The sequence below is a fragment of the Podarcis gaigeae genome (genome assembly GCF_964106915.1).
Source record: "Podarcis gaigeae genome assembly, chromosome: 4".
Classification (NCBI taxonomy): domain Eukaryota; kingdom Metazoa; phylum Chordata; class Lepidosauria; order Squamata; family Lacertidae; genus Podarcis; species Podarcis gaigeae.
In genome coordinates, this window is record NC_139677.1 from 76,253,790 (window position 1) to 76,281,331 (window position 27,542).

At 40.8% G+C, this 27,542-nt stretch overlaps 1 protein-coding gene and 1 long non-coding RNA gene across 4 annotated transcripts in view; one reads left to right on the forward strand and one right to left on the reverse strand.

Moving 5' to 3' along the window:
* LSAMP (limbic system associated membrane protein) overlaps positions 1-27,542 on the reverse strand; it is a 1,399,704-nt gene that overhangs the window by 103,655 nt on the left and 1,268,507 nt on the right. The window lies entirely within an intron of this gene.
* Positions 1,073-27,342, forward strand: LOC310843977. The gene is made up of 3 exons (XR_014563845.1): positions 1,073-1,247; positions 24,262-24,726; positions 27,043-27,342. It is a non-coding gene; the product is annotated as an uncharacterized lncRNA (long non-coding RNA).

Genomic DNA, 27,542 nt, shown 5'->3' on the forward strand with positions numbered 1-27,542 from the left:
TAGCTGGAAAATTGTTTCAGTTTTCATTTCTTATTTCCTAACTTTTAAAGGAATTTCTTGAGTGGCTAATATGAAAATACATTCTTTGATGCATCCATGCTGGCAGAACATGGAATTACATGCTCATTGAAATGAACTTCCAAATCCATGTTTTATATGTTAGTTGCCATGTCTGTACAGGGGAATGATAGGACCTCCTTCTGGGGTAGTTTGTCTACCTTTGGTCCCCACCCTGCACTCAGTTCTCACCCGTGGCTCCTAGAAGCCATCAGCATGTGACAATGACGACACCCTAGGAAATGACTTTAGCTGGCCGACTAAGCCAGATTAGGGTAGCCGATGGCTCTCAAACGCTCGGTAAGTTAAAGACTTCCCCTGCATGTGAAGACAGGCTCTGGCAGATTGAGCAAACAAGAACAATAGTGGGTCCAATGGCCAAGAAGATGGTTTCTTCATGTGTTATAGAAGGGACAGATGTGCTCATCAATTTGGGAAAGTAGCCCATCTAGGAGAAGGAAAACTCTGATCCTGAATCTTCACTGCTTTCCATGATATATTTGGGAGAAGAAAAGGCTAAGGAGTAAACCCTACACAAATCCAGAGTAGAGTCCCTAAGATGGCTGGATGGCACCTTGTATACCTCTGTCCAGCAATTCCTGCAGCCGAGATGGTGCCATATGTATTGCTCTGCTTTCCTTTGGGTCATATTGGCGAGGCCGAGAAGGGGTCTTGCTGTCTGCTAATGAGGCAATTTGGCTTCACCCCCCAGAGGCACACTCCAGTGTCTCTTCAGACAGATGGATGCAAACGACAAAAACAACAGGCAAGTTCCAGTGCTGGCCCTTTCAAGTTGACCTGCTTTCCTTGGGAAGGGGAAACTAACAAGATTTGTTACAGGAGGCGTTTGCAAGGATGGGAGTATCAACATGACCATTAATATGCTATGTCACACAGTAGAAAGTATTTGCTGACATGCCTAGCCATGGAAGCATGGAATTTATTTACCCCAGCTCTTTACAACATTGAAAGCAGTGAATACAGAACATTCTGCTCTTGACAACTGATCGACAGACAGCCTTTTGCAGTAGATTTGTCAGTCTTAGTATCAGGTGTTTTTTGGGTGTCTCTTTCCCCACAGCAACAGCAGAAATTGCCTGGGTTGGGATTTCACTCACTTTTCTCAGTGAAGAAGTGCTGCCTTGAGTTGGGCAGAAGTGGATGACAGCAGCTAGGAATACATTGCAGAGGTAGGTACCACTGTTTCTGCACATAAACATGATTTATGTAGTGGAGAGCTTTGCATCTGCCCAGAGGAAACTGGTGTCTCATCTACTAACAATATTGATGCAGTAATTTAATAAAAAGACTGCACTCGGCATGAACACACACAAAGCAAATCCATGGTGACAGAGAGAGAACTAACACACATAAAACCCATCTTGAAGCAGACTTATCTCTTCACAGGGCAGCTATATACAGTGGTACCTCGGGTTACAGACGCTTCAGGTTTCAAACGCTTCAAGTTACAGACTCCGCTAACCCAGAAATAGTACCTTGGGTTAAGAACTTTGCTTCAGGATGAGAACAGAAATTGTCCTGCGGCGGCGCGGCGGCAGTGGGAGGCCCCATTAGCTAAAGTGGTATCTCAGGTTAAGAACAGTTTCAGGTTAAGAACGGACCTCTGGAATGAATTAAGTTATTAACCTGAGGTACCACTGTATATGCTTACTTAAAAAGAATGTTGCCTCACTGAAGTAAGATACAGCACCCACCAAACCATGAGTTATAATTCAACATTAATGCAGCTCTCCATATTAATAATTTGAATGCAGTAATTATTATAATGTGTAAGGAGGTGATTCAGACACAAAATACATTCCCTTGGGCATCCAATTGCATATCTGTTCACCTGAACTCCTTGTTCTCTGAATATTTCAGACATGCCTCATTTTATGCACCATCCTATTAGATGTGGTTGCAGTCACAAACATCAAGCACTCAAGGAACCTGCAACATTTCTCATCAATGTGGGCTGGTCTCATGCTAGCTGCCTCCTACCCTCAACTGTAGATAGGAAACTGGTCATGCCTATTAAAGCTTGAGCTACAATATATCACAGAGGAATCATAAAAGTAAAGAAAGCTGGCATAAATTACCCCTATTCCAAATTCTGTTCAGGAGTGGGGATACTGCCATAGGAATCTGCAGAGGGGAAACAAGTCTTTAAAAGAGAGTTTGACTTACACCACCCTTTCTGCCAGTATAAATTCTGCCAGGTTCCAAGGTCATGAGATCAAGCTGGATAGAGTTAGAATCCACTGTAAGTTTCCCTGGCCCACTCCTAGTCCTGCTACTCCTCTGAAACATCCTGCCACCAGGGTTTATGCCAGCCTAAGATTCACAAGTCTTAGCTCAGCCAGCTGAGCCCTGGCTGACCCAGGCTGAAAGAGTTATGCCAGCATATCTCTGGCTGAGCTGGAGATCTGCAGCTCATCTGGTAGTTCTTTGGTTTGGATTGCCCCTTCGGTCTCTAAGGTTGCAGTTCTATGTGCAGCTCCTTCTGACTAACGCTGATTGAATACTGTGAGATTTATTTATTTTTATGTGGTTATTTATAAAATGTAGTTATTTACTTATGCAGCTCTCATATCAGGCCAGCGTATGTCAAAATAAAAACACAAAAAGCAGTACAAGGCAATCATTAAAATGGCTGTCTAGTCTTTTTTTAAAAAAAATCAACAACAATAACTTCTGTATAAGCATGCATAGGATTGTGCCACAGGGTGCCACAATTCCCTTTTTCTTTCCATTTTGCTCCAGCAGATTAACATGGCTAGAACATAATGAAAAAAATGTAATTTTAAGAACTCAAAATACTTAAAAAATGAAATGAGGAATACAAGGGAAGAAGGGCTGAGTAATTAATTATAGCTCTGTAGCCATAGAGCCATAAAGATACAATCAAATGATATGAAACAGAATAGGTGTTTGTATGAAGGGAGCTGAATAACAGTCAAAGAGCTGAACACAGAAAAATAGCAAAATAATGGATGGGCCTTCTGCTGCCCCCCCACCCCCCCACCCAATGCTCATTCCTGTTCCAAGTCCCACAGTCTCTTCTGGAAGTTTAACCTTTGACTGGAGACATACAGTTTGAACAGAAACCATTCAGTAAGGTTGGCATACTGATACACACTATTGTGCCAGACACGTCCCTGGTGTATCTGTGGCTTAGCTAATGGAGCTGCAAAAGAAGCTGATGAGACCCAGTGACCTTACTAGTATTTCCGGGGACAGGGTTTTTTGTGTGCTTGATCATAAGGAAGGTGGTGGTGGTGGTACGGATAGTTAGATACATTTTTGGCAGCAGGTACACTCACTTCAGGATTCTTTCCATTAATTCAGCTTTTTTTTCAACAAACAAACCAAACTCCAATGTTGCAGCATTCTTTTTAAAATGGCTTAAATCAATTTTTTATTTTTATTTTTTTAAAAAGAAATTCCAGATTGTAACCTAGAATAAAAGAGATTGTCAGACATTTTCTAGCTTTACTGTGATTTATTTTGGAAGGCAGGGACATTCAAAGCACAAGATGCTTACACATGCATAAATCCTATCTACTGGGCACCCTTTCTGTGTGCCTAACTCTATCTTAAACAAGGCTAAATAAGAAGTGCAAGGCAGAAGTGTGCATCAGCTCTGTGTGTGGCCAAACACACAGAGGCAAATTGGGGCCTTTTACTCCCAAGTAAAAATGTGATGTCATTAACCCACCCCCCATTGGATCAGCATCTCCACAAATTCTTGTGTCAATTTGTTTGGCAAGGCAATTCAGGTTTGGGAAGGCTTGGGCAGAATGCCTTTGGAAGGTTCCTCTCTGGGAGTGGGCCCACCTCCTTCTCATTACCACGTCTGCTGCTCATTTCCTTGCCCTCTCCCTTAGGGCCTAGTTCACACAACCACCATGGAAAGTGGAAAATATTGTTTCTTCATCTCATTCCATTCATTGTTTGTATAGGGAAGATGAACGAGCAGCAGTGGCAAAAAGGAAGGACACCAGGGCCAGTAAGTCCAGGGATCATTGTTGGGCCCTTCACAGCGTGCAGTTCTCAGCAAGTGCCTGCTAATGATGATCCCTGATACTGACCCTGCCTATCACCATTGAACGAATCCTGACAAATCCTAGGGGAAATGGGAATGTCCTCCCAAATTACTTCAGCCACAAGGGGTAGGAGGTTGGGTGGGTGATAGTTATCTCCCACAACCAAACCCCAGAACAAAAACATCCCTCCCACAACCTTAGCTTAGAGAGGACACTCCTCTCCATATCTCCACCTCTACCGAAATTCTGTAATTTTCCACAAAAAGGAGACTTAATTTGAGCCAAATTGCAATATGGCTGTCATCCCAGGAATTGATTTCACACCAGGGCTTACTTATGTGCAAAGATGGGCAGAGTGTTTTGAATGCTATTAATTACAAAAGCCCACATGCATGCAGACATATGCATTCCCACTTAAATGATCTCAGGCAGGTATGAATTTGAACACCTATCATTGTATTAATTCAGCATAGCTGGGAAATAATGAAAAGTACATGGGGAGTTTGATATAAAAGCAGTGTCGATTCAGCACAGTGACAGTAATAAGATTCGGACTCTTTAAATTTCCCAAGCCATTTCTGCTGCTAAAGAGGTATACCCATGAAGTATAGCATCACCCATTACTTGGGACAGAACTAGCCAGATGTCAGATTGGCCTAAAGGCAGAATGAACTGCACCAATTTGCATCCGTTGAGGAGCAGGTTCATTTTATGAGGCTTTCTTTGAAATCCCAGAGGGCTCATCTACATCCCCCTGTGTGCCTGTGTAGCTGCATGAAAACAGATACATCTATCTATGAATACACACAGACTGCATGGACATATGGTTTATGGAAACATTATGGGATATGGAATCTGTGATAATGGAAGGAAATACATTATCTGGTTAAAAGATTATATACAGTTGCAAACTAAGTAGTTGCAACAGGAGTGGAGCACAGGCTCTCGGGGGGGGGGGGGTACCGTAGAGTTCACCATTCACTCACCAACAGTTACTTTCCTTTGACTGATATGTTTAAGTGCGCAATTTGATTCTGCAGGATTTCCTTCTCACACAGTTTTGCAGAACTTCTCAGCATACAACACCATCTACTATTCTAGACCTGGATTGCAAACCTATGCAGCAGGGGGAAGCAGCCACTAATAATCTGGTCATGAGGTGCTGGGAGTGGGGAGCTGTGCATTTCATTAAGGGACTCTTAATTTAAGCAGTGGCAGAGAGAGGTTTTGAAAGCTTTTGCTGCTGCTGTCAGTCACCCAGCAGCAGAGGCAACCTTCACCTTAATATATGGAAAACAAGTTTCCTCATGCTGCAATGAGTCTGGGCTCCTGTCTCTTGAAATGGCCAGCTGCATGGTCAGGTAGGTAGGAAATGTTGCTGAAGGTCTACTTTCACCAATGATCTGACAGAGGGAAGAGAACAGCTGAGCTGAGCACGGATGCAGTTTAAAGAGTGGGCAATGCCTGCCCGCTGCGCTCATTTCAGATCACATATAACTCTTTCACAAAGGCACCTTTTCTCTTCTCTTGAAGAAGACCAGCACCAGGGTCTGAGGGTGACCTTTAGCAAAATGCCCCTATGCTGGTGAGCCTCACTGGGCTTACCTGGGGAGTGACTAGAATGCTCCAATGACTGCCATGCATACTGACATATGCAGCTTCCCAAGGGTACCAGTACAATGCCTGTTGCCCTCTGATAATCATGAGCTTTTAAAAAAAGTAACCACCAACAACAGCCTTAAAATACAATATGTTTGGGGGTATTTAATTTTGAATATATCTAGATGTAGGCCTTTGGGTCTTGTTTCGTCTCCTTTTTATTGTCTTGTCTTGTGCTTTTTATTGTAATTGTGTGCTGTGTTTGGGGTATTTTCTGTGGGGAGGGGGAGATGGTTGCTTATGGTCTATTTTTACCAGCTGTAAATTATTGTGGTATTTTATTTGATTTGTATATCTTCTTGGGAGAGTTAAATAATTAAATATATTTAAATAAATTAAACAAATGAAGGACACAATGTCTTTAATTTGCCCAACAACTGCCATCATTCCTCATCATTGACCATGCTGGCTGAAGCTGATGGGAGTCCAACAATGTGGGCACCACGTTGACTACACCTGGTTTACATTGACTGAAAGCCACTCCTCACAATTTGAAAATGATGTCTTTCCCATACAGGGCACTTTCAATAATGGAACCTAGGACCCTCTGTATGCAGAGGATCTTCTTCGTTACTGAGCTGTGGGTCTGCTGGGAGACTGTTTTAAATGTCCCATCTATGTGGTTGAGAGCCAATTACGTTGGCCTTTCTGGCCTTATTTTTGAGCAAAGCGATTAGAGGTATAGCTCAATGAACTGCAGCAAGTGGGACAGAACTATTCATACCCCCAAGTTTCTTACTTTGCACTGGAAAAAAAATGAAGAAGGGGTCATGCCATTTAATAGAGGGCATATATTTCCTTATCTTCACTTTGCACAAAAAATGTCTCTCATATTTAATATATTCTCACAGTGTAAAGTTATTAACCACCATGGCAGTGTGAGGGAATTTATGATGGTCTTTCCCCCTTTGTGAGTTCAGTTTAAGAGGACCAAGCACAATAGAATGTTTGACCTCATTGCAAAGTTATTGTCCATCAGTGCTTGCAGAGTGCTCCCTTAGTTCCATGTCTTGGTGGTGCAAACTCTCATTCAGTATAATGGAGAAGTCTGCTGGCTGATCAGGTTTGCAGGATAGACAAGGTAACAATGGAGCACTATTTTGCAGAGACCCTAAAGGTGGCCTCAGTGTAGATTTAGGAGTTACATAGATCTGTCATGGACACACGGCTTATGTTTACATGTAGAAGCCCAGTTTCTTCTGAAAATGATGACACATTTATGTAGAGTTTCTCATTTGTCAGTCTTAACTTTCTGCATCAGAGGAGCTGCTCTGTAATGTTGAAAACTGCCCTCTTCGAAGCCAGTAGAGTGTCATTGTCTATGAACTGGTGAAATGCACAGTATGAAACTCTCATCTTGTATCTATGGAGAAAATCTGGGTTGATACCACTGTTCAAACTTGGACTCAGTGTGTAGCCTTGAGATCCTCTCCAACCTTAAGTCAATGCTATCCATCTGTAAACTGAGAATAACAATAGCTTATGTCCCTGGATTGTTTCAAGAATGCATTAATCACCTTTGTGACAACTCTATGAATAGTAAGGGTTTTTAAATGCTCCTCAGACCTCCATACAGTATTAGAATTCCAGCCATGGGAGCTAAGAGCTATCCTTGGGATCTCCAAGTGCAACAGTTGATGTAAAGAAACCTGCTTGCATTAGATTTGACTTCATTTCTATATTTATATTGGAAAGGGTGTTCCATTGGTTTTTTTTTATTAATTTAAAAAGACATGCCTTCAGAGTGTCCTGGATTTAAAATAACACATGCTCTTGAAAGGGTTTGATATTGGCCAAATTATAATCATGAGATTCTTTATTGTTTTAGATTTCTCATGCAGATATTTAGAGTGGTTGTCGCAATAAACTTTGCAAACTACAATTTCTGCAGTGTCATATGCAATAACTGATCAGTTATTGCATTTTATTGTTTTGTTAACTTGTATTTTGTTATCTGAAAGCTGCCTTGTGAATGTTTGTTAAAGTGAAAGGTTGAATGCATATATCTTACACAAGAAAGCTTAAGCAAATGAATAAAAGCCTGTACGTGTTTGGACAAACAGCAAATATTTACGATTAGAATATAAACTTAGAATTTGGAGCAAGACTCCTACCGATCTTTAATTACAGCCAACTCATGCCCTGTGAAGAAGCTGCTGCAGATACTTGCATTGATTTGTACACCTTTTCTACAGATTGCCCCTGCTTTGAAGTAAATTATGCATGAGATTAGCTCAAAATGTGCTCTTCAGGAAATGTTGATCCTCCATCATTCATCGTATAATCATCCTTACAGCCCTTTTGCTACTAATAGGTTACACTGGTTAAAATTCATTAATAAGTATGCATGAGATTAGCTCAAAATATGCTCTTCAGGAAATGCTGATCCTCTATCATTCATTTCATGATCATCCTTACAGCCCCTTTGCCATGAAAATGTTATGCTTATTAATAATGTTGACCCTTCTTTGTTTATGCAGTAGCTGTATTGACAACATCAAAAGGCATTGGTTGGTGTTTTGTTTTTTTCATTTCTTAACATTGCAAGGAAAACTTGCTGGAGTTCGATGCTTCATTTTCTGCGACTGACAACAGTTGCAGAATATGCTTGTTTAGGTGCCTTGATATAACCCTATTTTAGAAGGTATTTAGCATCCATCATGTTAGCACCAAACAATGGGAAACACAAAGAAAAAAAGCAGGAATCTTTTATCAGATCCAACCCTGGCAGAATGTGAAAGATGTCATTAACCCACCCGAAGGATAGCTCTGTGAAGCTTGGAAAGTTGAATAGGGACACCAGTAGGACTATATCTAATAAATGCACCACCTAATCTATTTTAAAACAGTGTTTGAGGTGAGAAAATTGTTTGTCTACATATGCATCCTATCTCCTTTGTACCTAGGAACTGGTACAATGAACAGCTATGTGTCTATGCAGGTACAATCAAAATTATTTGGTTGCAGGCAGTGAATGCAAAGAGATGAAATAAAATGAAACAGCTCCTCTGATAGAATTGTTTGCTTGGACCTGGATGACATTATTATTCTAAGGTTTTCAACATCAAGGTGCAAATATCAATGCAGAGAATGGCACAACCTATCTGGCTTCTAAAGTATGATTTAAATCAGTTGGGATCTGTTTTCTCCAAGGCTGGATGTATTTTAAATTTCCAAGCCAACAGGAGAGGCCATTTTACATGTTCAAAACACTTTCATGTGTGAATTAATGTGCAGCCTACATATGAATTGGCTCTAGGTTTTTGCATGCAAGGTAGGAACAGTCTTATGTTCACTGTTTTAGTTTAGAGATTCTCTTTGCTTCCAGACCGCAACAAAATGGAAAGGGTTTTGGTTCTTGTCAAGCTTTGACTTAACCAATTAGCCAAAAGTCCTGTTTTGACTGTGAGAACTAGTTATTACTAATAGCTGTCATTATGCTAGCTATTCTGGATTACTAATTTTTACCTTTTCAGATTATGATAACACACCAAGAAGGTATTTAAAACTGGTAGTAACCGCTAGTTAAATGCCCCTTTCAATATGTTATTTTAATCTTAGTAAAAAAATCAGTTCAACTTTCTATGTAGGGTAAGGTTCTGGGTCACTCCAATACTCAACACATTGTACTTCCAGCTAATCGAAAAGAGGATCTAGAAGTCTAGGACAGCCAACTATAAACCACAAAAAGAAAAAACCTTGTAATCTTCTCCTGTGAAATGCGATATCCATGAATTATACTATGAATCTGAAAATCAGTTTACTTGGAAACAAACTTTTTGCTGTTTCTACAGCTACAGAGCTATAAAATGAAACTAGCAGGGCTCCTGCTGAAAAGGAAGGAGACACTTAGGAAAAAAAACAATGTTAATTAGCACCTTTGCACACAGGGGAAAGACAGAACAATTTTCTTTAAATCTGTATCCACCTTTAGAACCATTAAACAATTTCTTTTTTTCAAGCCATCATCATTAAATTTGTCTATCCTCTTCTAAATCCATCTCAATCAGTGCTGGCAATTTCCTCTAAATTAATACACCAAACCACCCCCCTGCTGAGCAAAACAGCTTTGCTTTGCAGATAGGCCTCACTGTAGAATGTATAAAGACGGTGTCAGACTCAGCCCTGTCTTTATTGTGAGTGTGATGGAGAACTGCATTAGTCTGAACAAAAGCATTTCAAGGCATCTCAGAAATACCCCGGGTATACAGCCTGGGCAAACAAGCTGTATCCTCCCTTTCAAGCTCCAGTTACCCCACACCTAGTGGTGGGCTGATGCCATACCCAGATTCCACTGTGGTTCTCTTCTCCCTGGCAGGGAAGAGGGGAGGTGACTGTCCTGAGAAGGCAGGAGGACATGGATGTGACCCTGGACTCTTGTTTATTAATTAATTTATATATTATTTTATGCCAATTACCGCTTAATACCAAAATAGGCTTCCTTCGTGTGTGTTGCCTTACTAAATCAGGGCTTCTGTAATACATTTTGATAGACCACAAACCATCCCCATTTGTGTACTGAACCATTCAAAACTTACAAGAGGTTTCTTGACAGTCTTAATGAGTTTCTCTGTGACTTCCTTTACCACATCCTTCATTAGACAACTGTCTAATGTGCAGTGTGTTAAATCCTTTGACATCAAATGACATTGGGATTCTTTTTTTTAATACTCACAAATGCTGATTGAAGTATCGGTTTTCCAAACACCAAGACTCATATTTGCTAAACAAGAGCATCTCAAATATAGACAGGGATAGGAGAAGAACAACTAATGCACAATTCTCCTTGAGCACAGGTAGTTAAGGTCATGGTAAACATATATCTTTTGTTCTTCAGCAAATCAATCTCTGGATCATTTTATTTATTGTTTTTCAAGTCTCACTATTTATTCAGTTCGGAATATTAGGGAGTTGGCTTTATTCACAGTACCTACTAGCCTTGATGCTGATGTTCTGTCTCCACAGTTGGAGGCAATAATGCTTCTGAATGCCAGTTGCTGGAAACCACAGGAAAGGGGTGGTGATGCTTTTGTGCTCGGGTCTTGCTGGCAGGATTCCCAGAGGCATCTGGTTGGCCACTGTGAGCACAGGATGCTGGATGTGATCCAAAAGGCTCTTCCAACAAAGCCAGTGTGATGTCGTGGTTAAGAGCAGTGGACTTGTAATCTGGTGAACCGGGTTCACTTCCCCGCTCCTCCACATGCAGCTGCTGGGTGACCTGGGGCTACTCACACTTCTCTGAAGTCTCTCAGCCTCACTCACCTCACAGAGTGTTTGTTGTGGGGGAGTAAGTGAAATGAGAATGTTAACCGCTTTGAGACTCCTTAGGGTAGTCAAATCCAAATACTTCTTCTTCATATGCTATAAGATATGCCAATGCCAATACATGATGCTAACTGTCTTAGAGCTCAGGTGAAAAGAGCCCTGTATGTACTTCCCAAACTGCAGCCTGCCTAAACGTCTGTCTCCTGCTCTTCTTCTCCTCAAATCCATTTTTACTGAAAACAATTATTCATCTGTGAGTGTCACAGTAAATCTGCGCACCTCAACGTATGGCGAAAGGCAGTTTGGGATGACACAGTTTTCAAAGCAAGAGTTATTCACTGCTCTTGGTCTTACCATAGGAAAAGGCCTGCTCTGCTCGGGGGTCAGCTTGATTCCTGAGCTCAGCAGTCAGCAGGACGATTCGCTTCTGATTTACAGCTTCCCTGGGCTGCCAGCTCATAATAGAATGAGGACTAATATGCAGGCGATGGCTGAAGGATGGCAGCAGATATTACAGGCTATTTGCAGCAAACTTGTAATGTGTTTTTGGTGACACATTCCCACCAGGGGGTGCATCAGCATATTGTGTATCAGCTGGAGGCTGCAGCATATATTCCAGGTTTTTGAGGTGACAATGGAATGAATGACCACATGGAGGTCTGAAGCTGAATGAAGTGGTTTGTTTTCTAACCAAGTAATTAAGGCTGCCACTGCAGCTTTTAAATCTGAATGCAGTGATGCATTGCTTTAATTCTAACACTGTTAAAGAACATGAGGGTATTACACGGTTCTGGTGTGCAGTGCTTCCTCACCTACCAGAATTCAAACTCAAGCCAGTGGCAGCTGGTAAGGTAGAAGGCAGGGAGCCCACTGTTAGTTTGAGCCACTGCCAAGGACAGAGATAACTAACTCTAGTTTTTGAGCTATCATATTCCATGCAGAGTTCTACAGTGGCAACACTGAGGCCAAGGAGAAGACAGCTGACATGCTGTGCTACCTCCTGAACTGGTCGTGAGAAATTGGGTGGGTGCGAGCTGGCTGAGAGCAGATTGAGATTGGTGGGGTGGTGCCCATTCACCTTGATGGACCAGCCTCAACTGGCTCAAGAGATGCAGACATACACCCATACTCCACCCGACCTCTTCTGATTTGTATTTCAGATTTTGTGCAGATATAAAGCTCTTTACATGGGTAAAGCTATCACCATTCTGATTTAACCCTCCACTTGTGACATGACCACTGCTCCACTGTCTTATCATAAAATTTAGCTGGATAGCCCTTTAAGGGAGCTCTGCAATGAACAAGATGGTAAGTACCCACAAAATGGTCTCAGAGATTCTTCTTTATACAGCTGATACCATCCTGCTACCTTCTATCACTTTAAACATTCTTATGAAGTGGTTTGGAATTGGAGACTGGGGCAAAACTGGTGGTGTGCAGTTCAAACTGGAGCTCAGTAGCAGAGGAGAATGAACAAGGTGGAACTCAGGCAAATTTTCCTGGTTGTTGTATGTGACAATGGAGTTTGTGAGGGGATGAGATCCTGATCTAACTTCTATTATTATATATTTCCTCTATCCCACATTCACTTGGGGTTCTAACTGAGATGATAGATATTCAAAGCACAGAATAGTGGTACACACACTGTCCTAATCTAGGCAAAACTGGATTAATGGTGGTTGGCAGGTCTTTAAGCTTTGAAAGAATGGGCTCCTTAGCCACTGATGGCATCTGACCATTTTACATCACTTTGGCTAACTGCTTTTGGGACATTCATGGATCCATCATTGTACTCAATTTACTTGCAGGTTTAATTGTCACCTGGTAAGAAAAGTGAACTCTTTATTCAGATTCAGACCTGACCATGCTCTGGCAGCCATGTTCTGGATTCAGACCACCCTGGTGGCTCTTTCTGATACACCTCCTGTGGAAATGTGCCACCAAAAACACATCATGCAAGTGCTCAAGGTTGCTTTGTATTGTTTCTTCTGCAAGAAGGTTCATAAAATACAGTCTGTTCTGTACACTAGATTTTTCTTTTCTCTTGGGGATATCTAAGAATCTAACATTAATTTGTCTGAACATATGACCAGACCTTCATATACCTTCCCAGTTTTGTGAAAATGTGTTATAAAGCACTAGTGTATATATCTGGATAATGTTTTCTTCAAAATTATATACTATACTGGATTTTCTTTCCATACAGAATCTCTATTCTTTTTTTGGCCTGCTGAGATTCCAACTTCTCTTTGAATCTGTATTTGTTACCTTTTCTTGTCCAATACTTGTCACTTGTCACCCATTTATCAAGTAAGTGATGCTCATTTTCTCAGGCATGCAATAGGGCAAGAAAATCTTGCAAGTGAGGAAAGAAAATATAGCTATTTTTATAGTCAAATTTCTTAACCATTAAAAAGAATAAATGCCTTATCTGCTGGCCCAGATTTTAAATGCAAGGGGGGAGGGGAATGGATGCGCCAAAGTTACTGGTGACACTTGTCAGAGAAAGTTTACAGACTGCATGCTGCACGCTGAACTATTGTTAAAACCTGTAGGCAAGGTGACTATTAAAAGGAATTGTTCTGCTTCAAAGGTCTCCAGGAAGAATGCCATCTCCTTTGGTGTTCTATCTCTCCAGCAGCTTTCGATGTCATGGTGAGGCTTTGATTTAACACTCTCTTAATTCTCACATTGTGCCTCACTCAACTTTGAAAAAACTTTCAGGATTTCTTTTCTCAGCACTAGACTCTTCTTTCAGACACCGAAACACAATTTTCATTGCATTTATTCACAATGCCATCACTGGTCTATGTTGTGGCCCTTCCAATGACATGCCACCTAGATAGTTTCCCTTTTCACAAGATAATTTTGTAAGGCTGTGAAATCCCTCGATCTTGAATATTTTATATGGAATGCCCCCAAGTGATCTCAGTCTTCCAGGACAATCAGGTATCCAAAGCATGCTAAGATGTTTTCTTAATTGTGTTTGGATGCATGGTAACTTCATGTTTGCAGCTGATATTATGTTATAACTAGTGTAATTCATGGGGTGGGATATAAAAAGAAATTGCCTCTGGAGCCTGGCTGAGGGGCAGAAATTCCCTTGAAATTTTTCATGGGAGATGTTGTACTCACTTTGATTGAGTTTATGAAGAAGATTTTCTCCACCCCCTGTTCTGTAGTTTTTAAAAATAGTTACAGCTTTCATTGGTTTGGAACACAGGAAGTTGTATTATACTGATTCCATCTAGCTCAGTACTGTGTACACTGACTGGCAGCAGCTCTCTGTGTTTCAGACATGCCAAATATGTGATCTGATACTGAGCTATGGCCCCGTCACATTGTCTTTTCCTTTTATAAAAGCATTGTGAATTCTCAAACCCAGCTGGTGTCCTTTCCCCCTGCCTTTCTATACAATTAAAAAGGGACCCTTGCGGCTCTCCATAATTTCCTAGTGAGTCCTCTGTTTCCTGGAGTGCCCATAAAAAAACCAAAACCTTTCCCTCCAGAAAGCACTGTTGCCGTGTTTAGCCCTTGTACCCCTCTGCTCAGTCATGGGTTGCTCACCCCTGGCTTGAAAGCAGGAGAGAGAGAAAATGAGCAATGCTCTTCCACTTTCCAAAGGCTTGTCATATTCTGGGCAAAGTGGCTCTTTCTCCTGCTACTTTACTTGGGTCTGAGCAACCAAGTGGCTGTGACCCTTTTGGCCATAGGAAAACACAAACCATTACATAAGAATGGTACCACAGGGGCTAGTTGGAAGGCTGCTGCTTGAAGCACTTATAAATGCAAATAGGGAGATTATAGGGTTTCCACTTGCATACAGAATATCTACAGAATATGCCTGGCTTTCCCGAGGCATCTGTATGAAAAACCAGTTCATCTTCAACAACAGCCCTGCCACATCCTACACTTTCACCCTCCTCTCCATCACGCCCTTCTCTCTTCACCAGTTGCAAGTGTCTGGGAATTTGCCAAGTCACTTCACAGCGAGCTCTTGAAACCTGCACAGTATTATTTGTGCCATATGCATTATATCCAGTTGATGAGCTCAAAGAGAATCGAAGAAGTGGGTGAATGGCTAAGGCACAAGTCAGCAAATTAAAGTTATGAGTTAGATGCAAGATGTGCTGCTTTAGAATACCATGGAGTATGATTTCCATTTTACAGATGAATAAATATGATGGTGTGTCAAAGGCAAAGATGGGAATAAAACTCAGGAGTCATTACTCATATAGTCTAGTGGTTTGACAAAGGCCACCCTGATTTCAGGTTCTAACAATAGCTCATTATAAACACATCTTTTTATAAAGTCCTCTGAGATCCTGATATGAAAAGAGCAAAGGTGGGTTTTAGAATATGAAGCAAACACTTTCTGCATTGTTCATCTAATCACACATTATTGACTTTATGCTCTTTATATTATTGGCTTATTTGTGAGCAGTATCTTTTACTTTTTACTGTTAATGAAGAGCCTAGAAACCTATAGAGGCAGTCTATTTCTCACACATTTACAGAACACAAGAACTTCTGGACCCTCTAAATATAATGATCAGCAGTGCAATAATATGCATGCTTACTCAGAAGTAAGCCTTATTGACTTCAATGTGACTCACTCCCAGGTAAGATGAATATGGATTGCAGCCTTACTCTGCCATTAGTTTCAGTTGGTCAAGATGATAAGGGGCATATGTATCATTAAGGTCAGGGAAGTACTCTATCCTGAAAGCTTGCTCTTGTGCCATTCCTTTCATTCTCAAATAACACATCACTGTGTTCATGAAAACAGGACACTCACATTAATTGAAAAGGGGGGAGGGATGAGTGGTCAATTGCACTATATAAATAAGTTGTGGGCAGTTCTTCAGATGATATTGAAAAAGAATGAAATGTCTTCTTCTCACAGGCAAATCTATGAACTTCTGTAACAATAGCAGAACAATCGTAAAGTTAAGATAACCATGATGTTCTTTTAGTGGAAAAAGAAAAGAAATACTCCACTTGAAAAGGTCTAGTATTCAGCCCAACTTTCTTTGCAGCATACAGCTGCTCTATTTCTTTGCCTGTTTTATTTGGCCTTGTTTCAATAGCACAGGAAGAACATCAGCAGGAGCTTAAATTATATGTGCTGCAAAAGTTTTGCAAAATAATATCTTCTGTTCTTTGGAGTGAATTATTTTGGGTTAGCTTCAGCAACATTAATGTTATAATCTTATATAAAGGTAATTCATTTCCCCATCACTTTCCTTGCTGCAAAAGTCCAATTTTAGGGGGGAAGAGGGTTTGTTGCGTAAGAGTGCCCAGCAACATTTTTTTTTCTATCAATGGTCTTGTCTGACTTCTTGAATGCTTCTTTCTTGGAACCTGGTTTAAAGTAACTTATATCACCACTTTACAAATGTCATGAATTTTCTACCAGATATCCCAAACACATATGCATAGAAAGAAGTCACAAATATTTGTTAATCACTTTGGAATAAATGAAATGAAATGAATGAACAAATAACAGATTATTTCAAGAGACTGTTCTTATAAACATCTCTGTGCTTCCAATCACAAAGTTCCAGGTGGAAATATGTGACAATGGTTTTTCTAATACTATGCCACTTAATAACTGGAATGGAAACTATATGTAGAATATTACTTCCGTCTGAAGCAGACATGATGGTGATGAAGTACTAAATAATAGTAATGGAGGCACCTCCATTCGGGTCAAAAGAAGAGAGGGAAACAAGGCAATAGTGCAAGAGAAAGAAATGCAAGTTTTCAGAACTGCACAGGAATAAGTCTGTCATGGCTCTGTACACTTTTGAAGTCTTCACTTAACAATCTCTGGGTGGCAGCACCAGGGTGATTTATTTCTGTAAAGTATACTCTAGGGTGAAGGATAAAGCAGTTGCTATTCAGAAGATGGAGGGGGAGAGAGGCTTTTACGAACTGTTGAAACTCTTTCCTCAAGAAAAGTGACCTCAGCGTTCCTCTCCAACCTTTTTGCATAACAACCAGGGGCTGGAGAGAGAATTAAATTTAGTTCACATTTGAAGATGAACCAACACAAGCCATACTTTCCAAAACAATATGCAAACTGAAACACAGGTTTTTTTTTTGAAAAAATTGCACTTCTCTGAATTTTGTAAAGTGCTTTTCCAGCCAAGTAATGCACCCAAAATTAATATGTTATGGTAAAGTGTGCATAAAAATGCATATATTAGTGAAAAGAGCATGGAAAATACATCATAGCAGGGAAATTCACAAAAAAATGTGTACATAATAGAAGAATTTTACATTAAAATCCTGATGAATTTTCAGGAGGAATTCTAAAATTAATAATAATTGCAAACTGGTGTTGAAAAAAATGACAAGTGGGGTGTCACAGGGTTTTGTCCTGAGCGTGGTGTTATTCAACGTCTTTATAAATGACTTTGATGAAGGAATAGAGGGGGTACCCATCAAATTTGTAGATATCAAGCTGGGAGAGGTAGCTAATATCTCAGAGGATAGAATCAGAATTCAAGACAACAATAACAGATTGGAGAAATGGGCCAAATTAACAAAATAAATTTCAGTAGGGACAAGTGTAAGTTTCTACACTTAGGCAGAAATAATTAGGTATACAAATATAGGATGGCTTGACAGCGGTACATGTAAAAAGCATTTAGGGGTTTTAGTAGATGGTTCAGGGCCACAATACCTCAAGGACCACTTCTCTCCATATGAACTGACCTGGACCCTGCAATCATCATCTGAGGCTCTTCTTCATGTGCCCCCTTCATGAGAGATCTGGAGGGTGGCAACAGGAGAACAGGCCTTTCCTCTAGAACCAGACCTTTGAACTTTAACTATCTTTTAGAAGTGGGTGGGATGTTTTTAATGCATTTATTTTCCCTCTTGGTTTTAATGTATCTATGTGCATGCACAAGGGAAGGGTGGATGTCTATTTGTATGCAAGACATTTTGGGTTGCCTTGAACAAGATAAAGTGACTAACAAATTCAGTAAATAAATAAATGAACCACAAGCTTAACATGAGTGATACAGTGTGATGCAGATGCTGAAGCTATTCTAGGCTGCATCCTCAGATCTATAATGTCCAGATCAAGGAAAGTAATAGTACTACTTGGTCAGCCCTAACCTGCAGTACTGTGTCCAGATATGGGCATCATAGTTTAAGAAGGCTATTGAGAAGCTGGAAAGAGTGCAGAGGGCAACCAAGATGAAAAACAGTTGAGGGAGTGGGTATATTTCACTTAGAGAAAAGCAGACAGACGTTTTATGATAGTTATTTTCAAATATCACATGGATACTGGAGCAAGTGTTTTCTGTTGCTCCAGAGGGTAAGACCCAAACCAATGGATTCAAATTATAAGAAAGGAGATGCTAACTAAACATTTGGGAGATCTTTTGGACACTAAAAACTGTTCAACAGGGGACCATACTACAGTTTACAGATTACAATTTAAAGGAAAGGAAAACACTGGAAATTATCAGAGAAACCACCAAAATTTCATCCAAAGAAAAGTTCAAGGTGAATTTGAAGGCTTATACAATGGCATTATTTACTTCCAGAGAAAACACACCCAAACCAGCCAATTATTTTATTCTGTAAAGGCAGCACACTGAGTGTATGAAATAATGTGGACAGGAGGAAGGTGCTTTAACAAACATACTTCAGTATCCCCCTTCATTCAGCCTTTCCTGCTTTTTGTGTTGTTCTGGGAGGGCCCCCTCTGGAGTCCCAGGTGGGGGCATCAACATCCTTTCCTCTGATTGCTTAGCAACAGGGATTAAGTGTCCTGAGCAATGGTGCTACATGCCGAGTGTCAAAGCATTATAGAGCTACATCTGTGCTTCCTTCTCTAACTTCCTTCAGAAAAGTCCTATTGACTTACTTTTTTAAAACAAATGAAAGCTAAGTGCCCGTGGCCCTCGGAAGTCTTGCCCCCCCCCATTGTACCCCTTCTACTGCATGGTGAGACAATATTTCTAGTGAGCTTTCCATTATGATTCCAAGATAAATTTTGTGGCAGTGCTTGAATCACAGGGAAAAGAAGGACACAGAAGCTTCTACCATGTAGTTTTAGCAGAGTATTGGCGAGTGCATTATTCACCCCTTTTCTATGCAACACTCTCCCCATGCCCCCCTCACACTCATCACTCTAGGAGGGCAGTTGGGTCTCTGTCTCTCTATTGCTCTGTTTGCTCAGCCTGTCTGCCTATTTCACTTTCCTGGCAATGCTTGAATTGCAGAGGGGTCCTGCCCCCTTTATAAAGGTAACGGGAGGATCTGATTTAGCTAAAATGGGGAGACGTCATTGGTCAGACTTATAGATTTGGGTAAACTCCCCTCCCTATCATTTTCAGCTGCTTTTTCCTGGATGCTCAAAGCTAATTTTCTCTTAGTTATTACACCTAATCTCTTAAAAATACACCATCATCATGTTTGTTGTATCATTTTGCATGGAGTAAATTGGTCAGAATGCTGTACTATGTGATTCTAGCTGTTTGCTACTTTTCTTTTATTTTACGCAGAAAAGTCAATAATCTTCAGAAAAAAATAAATAATTTTCATCAAAGGCACTAGTCCTGTTGACCCTTTGGCTTTCTGGAATAATGGCTTTATATGTTAGTTATCTTATAATCATATTATATAGCTGGATACTGCCTTTCATCTGTTCCATGGCAATGAATGGTAACAAACCACAAAAAACTATCCGCAAAAAATGAATACTGATCCGTTGCCATCTACATGCTATGAATTCTCATAGCTGTTTACTCAAGAGAATGAAGGTCAGCCACTGAATTGTTTTCTGTTTAGTCAATATTTTCCCATGTGTTTCTGCTGCCCTGTTTTTTGGAGAGATTTGTCTCATTGAAAACCAAATCCTTACATCAGGATGTCAGCCATGAGCCTAGCTTGCAATAACTAGAAGTGTTCATTTCCTTGGCTTGGAACTTATATTATCATTCTCAGCCTTCTTAAAGCCCACAAGATCTTATTAAGAAAACACTGAGGGACATAGGAAGCAGTATGAATGGACAATGAGTGTTCTCATGAAAGTTGGACAAACATTGCAAAGCGATGTCTCAATTTTTGAGCAACTGTGGTTGCTTTTCAATCCATTTTCTAAACTCCTCCCATAAATTTTCTTGGAATGTTTCTTAGCATGAATGTTCATGGGAACTTTTTTTTAAAAAATATTGCAGTATTTTGGCAAGTATGCACACATAAAGTTTATATACGTGTGAGTCTATTCTCAAACTGGGAGAATGCAATGCTCATTCAAACAGGAACTCAATGGTAACCATGGGACTTATCCTGACCAGCCAAAACTCAGCCAAAAAGTAACACACCATAAGTTAAAGGTGTGAAACAATTTAAATAAAAAGCAAATTGCAGAAATGTATGCACTATCCCCAAACCAGAGATGCAAATTTTCTATATGTATACCATAAATCTTTTGATGATGATTAGAATTCAAGATGATGGATATCATCATTAGATGCTTTAGCCACTTTCTCAGGCTCAGGTGCTACTGCAGAGATTTCCATCATGCCTTTTCTTCACTACCATTTTGTACATGATGGTACAGGTGCCAGAGATCAGTGCCAGAAGCAATGAGAATTGTTCTTGCAGAAGGTTACTGTTTAAAGAAATACAGGCATTATGCATGTAGTTTGGCTGCAGACTTCCATCTGGCATCTGGTTGGTGACTGTAAGAACAGTATGCTGGACCAGATAGGACTTTGGCCTGACCCAGCAAGGCCAATGTTGTTATATGGAATTCGTAGCACAATAGACGAGAGCTGGAGCAGTCCTATACTATTGGAATCAAAGTCTTACCTGGGTTCTCTTCTATTGCCATAATTCTGCTTTCTGAATACTGCACCTCTTTTTCACTTTCAGTATACAACATATGATTTCAACCAAGTCTACAAACGCCAACCAATTCCTTGAAAAAACATTTCAGTAACACTTTTCCAATTTAGAGATGGGAGGACTGTAGATAATCAGGGCTAAGATTCAGAGAACAGGCAAAAAACAATTAAAAGACAGGTCTGATCTGTACCAGCAGATACCCCAATATTTGTGGGATGTGAAATGAGGGATAGAGATAGGACTGAAGGTGCTATAAGTCTCCCACTAAGAATACAGAATATTGCTGTTGGGTACTCCAAGTCACAGAATTTAAGCAAGTCATCAGATATTTAAAGAAGAGCTGGTGAATGTGGAAAGGTGTTAATTTCAGGAAATGAATATGAAAGACACAAGAGCACAGGAACCTGCCTTGTATAAGCTAACACAATTTATGTATCTAGCTCTGAGGGCAGCTGCTAACCAGGGTTTCACTGACTCCTTCTCACCAGAGAAGTTAGAGACCGAACTGGGGTCTTCTACATGCAGTGTGAAATCCATCAGTATATAAACTGACGCTTGCTATCAGCAACTCTGACAGGTGTTGCTGCTCAAAGATGTTAGGTATATTTCATAAATTGTTATTGCTCAACTTTTTCTATTTTGACTGGAATTGGGGACAAATTGTGGCGATAAATAATATAACCATTTCTCCCCCCCCCCCCCTTTGGAAAGGGTAGAAATACAAAACTAGAAAATCCAGATGATCTCATAATTGGTTATTGATGAGTGCCCAGGACAGTTGTGACTGTTTTCACTGATAGAAAACTCTCTTATAGCATATGATGCCAACATTGATCTACTTTAATAACACAGAGGAACATTCTTCCAACACAAGACCCAGGTAGAAAGACGTAATCACCCAGCAAACACAGAGTATGGGCGGCACTTGAACTACCTGGATGAAAGAATAATGCAAACCTGATTCACTTCAGTTCCATAAGACGCTGAGCTGAAATTCTAATACCCAGCCATACACAATACATTTTTTTTTTTCTTGAGACCATATGCCAGCATCCTAGAATGGTATGATTTCAAGTCCAGTTGAGTCTTTTGTTTATAAGAAGAAAATTGCAAAGAAAACTAAGCAGATTCCATACATGATGGGGAGCTTCTGAAGTCGTGGAGAGCCAGGAGTCATCAGGAACTCAATGTCTCAAAGCCTGTTTCTTCATGCTCCTCTGAAGAACTTAATGGAAGGTGTTGGCCTCTTTCTTTTTTCCTCACAGTATTTCATCTTGTAGCTCCTTTTATTTTTCACTTTGAGCATTCATGTCTCTCCTTAACTTTGTGTGCTTATTTCTCAGTCTCTGAAGACTGCTTCACATATTCCATTTTCTTAAGGCTAAATGCAAAACATTTCACATGTACCCGTTATTACAAATGACAGATACAAGTGTTTCCAGCTCAGGAATCATTTGGATAAAACATTAAGATGTCAGGATTGGCCTGCCCTGTGAACACAGTGGGAAAGCATGTGATTCCTTCATTGTGGCATGTGAAGCTGCTTTGAGGGTTGTCCCCCATCTAAGCAGAAACACTGGTTATGCATTTCTTTCAGTATAAACATCAAAAGTATAGAAAGAACAATCCTTTCCTAGAAAATGTGTGTGTAGGGCATAGATCTTTGGGGAAGAGGTTGAGCAATCATCCAGCTTCAAAAAGTACCTGGGAAGCAGTTCTAAGATTTATGGTCTTTGGGACTGTGAGCACTGATTTGTCCATGGCATCCGAATACATACCTCTAGAATCAAGGACCTGTCAACATCTCCCATAGTAGATATATATACAAAGCATAATATTTTTAGTGGAAAGTCCATTTAGCCTCCTTTTTAATTCTGGGATGACTGCAGTGGCCACCAATTAGTTTCTGGGCTCAATTCACTGCTGGTTTTGCTGTATAAAGCCTTAATGTAGCTCAGGACCCCAATACCTCGGAGACTGTCTCTCCACATAAACCAATCTGGCACTCATCATTTAAGGCTCTCCTGTGTGCCATATCTGAGGGAGATGTGCAGAGTGGCGACATGAGAATGGGCCTTTTCAGTGGTGGCTCCCTACTTGTGCAATGCTATCCCCAGGGAAGAACACCTTAGTTCTTAACTGAGAGGGTGACAATTTAATTGTGCCTATAGCCTCTTTTTGTCCTCATCCTTTTAAGTGGCATGGGTAAGATTTGTTCCTTTTATACACATTTTGGATGCGCACGTCAAGTCTTGTTTTTATTCCTGTTTTAATATTTGGTTTTAATGTTCTTTGCTATTCTTGTTTGTATAATGCAAATCATTTTAAGTCACTTCAATGTAAAAAGTGACAAATTTATTATTATTATTATTATTAATATTTTTATTATCATTTTGCAAGTTAGTAAAGCCTTATTTTACTTGTTAGCTTTAACTGTCTCTGGAGTTTTGAATACTTATTCTTCCCGCATTCTCTAGTTTTCTGCACTTTGCTAGATGCCTTGAGGTCTTTGGAGGGCAGGTGGCAAGCATGCACACATTTTAATAACTCAATCAATAGCAAGAAGAATGCTTAGCAGACTTCTTCTGACTTTGCCTTGAATTAGAAGCAACTCTCAGGAGCGTGACTTTAACAGTCATACTGGTGGTTTGAGTTCAGATCCCTCAGCATGGCTGGCCAGCAACAGAGAAGGTTGTAGCAACTTGGTAGAGTCCACAGATTTTGATTTTTACTGATGTAAGCTAAGGAAAAATGAAAATCAGTTTTCTCTCCCCTTCCCCTTTTGTGCTGATCCATATCTCATTCTTCCTCAGATAGTCCTTTCTTTTTCATCCCCCATCATCTGTTTCTCTCCCCACCTTGTGCCCTTTATTTTCCTCTGCATTTTGCTCTCTGCTTTCTTTATGATGCTCTAGTTAATGGCTGGATCTATATTGTGTTTTCTGCCTTTCTCTTTTCCCTCACTTATCTCTTCCTGTCATTCTATTTTTATGTGACTCAGTCTTGTCATTCCCTGTCTATTTCACTGATGCTGCTTTAAAAAAAATAAAATAATCACATCCTCCCTTTGCTGCTTAGCTGGCTGCCACTTAATTCTCCTGTCTTTACCTCACACGTCGAGTTCCTCATTATCGCCTCTCACTGTCTCAGCCTATCATTTGCAGTTGAGGTTATTGTTGTTATTAACCACTCCTGGGTGGGAAAAAATGGTCAAAATATGGGAATTAAAAAAATGGCAGTGGCTCAGTAGTCGGGGAAGGGGCATTGACATCTCACTACAGCCTAGACCAGGGTAAGGACATTTTCGGCTGTGCTGAAAGGATATAAATTGATGGCACCCTTGTTAAATTCCTCACAGGCACAGTGTGGGAGATTCTCAGTGCTGCAGATCCTGCAGATCAAGCCTAACTTTAGAGGAACACGTCTCCCTCAGCTTCCTGACACCTTTGGTCTGGCAGAAATTTCCTTTCAATTAATGAACTCACAGAAGAATCACATCAGAATGAGAGGAATCCTGAACACAGGAGGCAGCAGAATGGCAGCTTCCAGCATGGATACCAAGAGAACAATTTTAGACACAAGTGGAATGATAGTTCAAAATGTGAAAACGTCTGAAAACATAAGGAATGATGATGTCACAACTTCCAAATGGGTGTACAGGTGGATGTCAGTGGGGTTTCTTTACTAGTCTTCAGCACTGGTTTCCGGGAAAAGACACGTCTCTTTGAAATGGAAATAGAAGCTCTTGCTTTAAGTACAAAAAGGGATCAATGTGCAATTCCAGATGAGTAGGGGAAGGCAGAAATGCTGTCAACGAGAAAAGGTATGTGTGTTCTGATTCTGGCAAGTAGGCTCCAATTAATGGTATCACTGTCTGTACTGTATCAGTTCAGGCCCTAGCTATGTGCCTAAATATTGCAAGTGACTCTGGGATATTTGGTCTTCCTTGGTCTGTTGGCACTACAAAAATTTGGGAAGCCAGTACATCAGTGCATCAGTATTTAATTTCCCGTTTCCCCAGATTACCCCAACAATTACATCAGGCTTCATGGTTGATGCCATTGGCAGCCAGAATACTTTTAGGTTAGTGTATTTTTGAGTTTCCCTATAATTGTTCTCTGCCTTGAGCCTCACATTATTGTCTCTGCCCCTTAATAACATCATACGCTAATGTATATATGTCAGTAGTGGATTTGGGCTGTGTGATAGTACCAACTCTCCACCAACCCTCCTCTACATGGTATCCAACAGTTGGTGGTTACTGGATTTCACAGAGTAGCCCTTTGGAGCTGTCATTAGACCCCATTCTAAATATTTGATTGTAGATGCACCAGGAACAGGGCTCATCTTTTATGTATTTTTAGAATGTTCAGTCTGTGAATGTGCAAAAATAAGATATCTAGCAGGCATTGTTACTGAGGTGCTCCCCTATGATGGTCTTTGTGTATCCCTCCAAGTGCCTTGGCTATAGTTATTGTAATTTTGTCTGTGAAAGGCTAAATGTTAAGGACAGCCACAGCATGGAACCTTGCATGCACACCTCTTAGCTCCAGTAGAAGTGTCTCCCACCAGCTTTGTACATTTGTGTGAAATTTGTGGACATGCAGGTGCCTTTTCATGACTTGATTCATAAAGCCCTTTCCATGCCTGCAGAGGAGAGGGTGTTGCGGGCAGGACCCTCCCACATTCGCGGGGGCTTCCCTCACCCCCGCGAGAACTGGGGAATCCCTGGGCGTGCCTGCTACCCAGCCCGCCAATCGGCGGGCAAGGGGAGGCGCGGCCTGGGCTACTTAAGGCCAGGCACACCCAGGGACCGCCCTCTTTTCCCCTCACCCCAGCAGCTGAGCGGTTTTTCCCATCCCACCCACCCTTAGGTTTAGCTAGAATTGGCCTTGCTATGGACTTCGGTTGGTCGCCGCAAGGGACCTGGTAGGAATTTTTCCAAATTGGCGCACTTCCTGCCTTTTGGTTTTTTCGCCTACCTCGTAGCAATCGTCACAACTTTCACAGTATTGGCGGTTAGGCATTGGCATGGGGCAAATTATAGGAAAAAGGAGGGGGAAGGGAGCGCCATCACCTTCCCCCAATGAGAAGGGGTAGTCCGGTAGAGGACTCCCAGGGGGGGGCGTGGCCTTGTCCGAAGCCTGGAGAGGTAGGGCCTCCAGCACGCCCCCCGAGCGGTGACACCCGTGGGATCCTAGTTGGCGTACTTCAACAGGACTCCTGCAGTTTGTGTTCAACCCTTCCCGGTCACCATACCGGGTAGTCGATAGAAGCCAATGCCTAAGGCCAATACCTCAATTCCGTAATCAATAAAGTTGTGGCCTTTCACGCCCATTAACCTTAAAACAATGTGTCTGTGTCTTCATTTCATTTGGGGGAGGAAACTTGCCACGCAACTTAAATCACCCAAAAGCACATCCAGAATTTAGTTCTCTTACAATCCAGTTGCAGCACAGCATTCCCTTTAAAGCACTACAAATGCTGGTCAACTCATTAACAGGAGTTATTTCATGGAATAGGTGCCCACTATTTGCATTTTCCAGGAAAAAAGTGAAGGTGTTCTTGTTTTCACAAGCTTCTCAGCTGGATGGGCAGAGGGGGGGGGGGTACTTCTTTGTCTGGGGTGTTCTTTGTTCTTAGAGCTATCTTTAATTGGAGGTGGTTTTTTTCAGTTTTAAACCCTGTTTTTAACTGTTTTTATTGTATGAATGTAAATTGCCTTGAAAAGTGTTGAATACTTAATATATGCTTATGAATAATAATTCATGACCATGATGGCAACAGCAACAACAGCCATTAGCATATCTAATGCAGAAAAACCTTCCACTAAAAGTTTGCACAGGATCTCAATCTCTCTAGTCATCCTATAGACATGGACCCTTTGTTATCCACCAACAACTTTTTCTCTTCTTTATCACATAGGGGAAACCCCTTCCAGGGACAATTTGACCTACAACAAAAATCACATTAAGTCTCAGTGTTCAGTCTTGGGAGAACTGCATTTCATGGGCTGAGCCTGGAGGAGGACTTATTTATGGGATACTCAGACATGAAAGTTAACAGGAACCTAGTCTGTTTTCTTCCTGTTAGAAGAGATTTATTTATTAATTTTTTTTTTATATTACCCTTTCCATAGATCTCAAGGTGGCCTACCACAACAAAATACAGCTTAAGAAAAACTGGCATGCAAATACGATAAGTAAAAACACATCACATTGGATAAATATACTGCAATACTACTATAACTACAGTAGACAAGCTGCCTGTCAAGTCTTGGTAGCAGGAGCCTACAAAAATCTTGCTGAATAAATGCCTCAAAAACTCAGTAGAATTGGTGCCTGCTTTATTTCACAGGGAATATGATTCCAAAGGCTAGGTAGTGCAACAGAAAAAGTTTTCCTCCTCGCATCAAATGTACTTCAGCAGGCTTTGGACAACCAGAAAGGCCTACTTCAAAGATCTTGACAGCTAGGCAGCTCTATATAGGCAAAGGTGTTTCTTCAGGTAATGAGGTCCCAAGTTGTTTAGAACTTTGCAAGTCAACCAGAAAACTTTAAACTTGGTCTGGTAGTAAATTGGCAGCTGGTGATGCTCTTTCAGCAATGGTCATGCACGATCGTGGTTGACTGCTCCAGC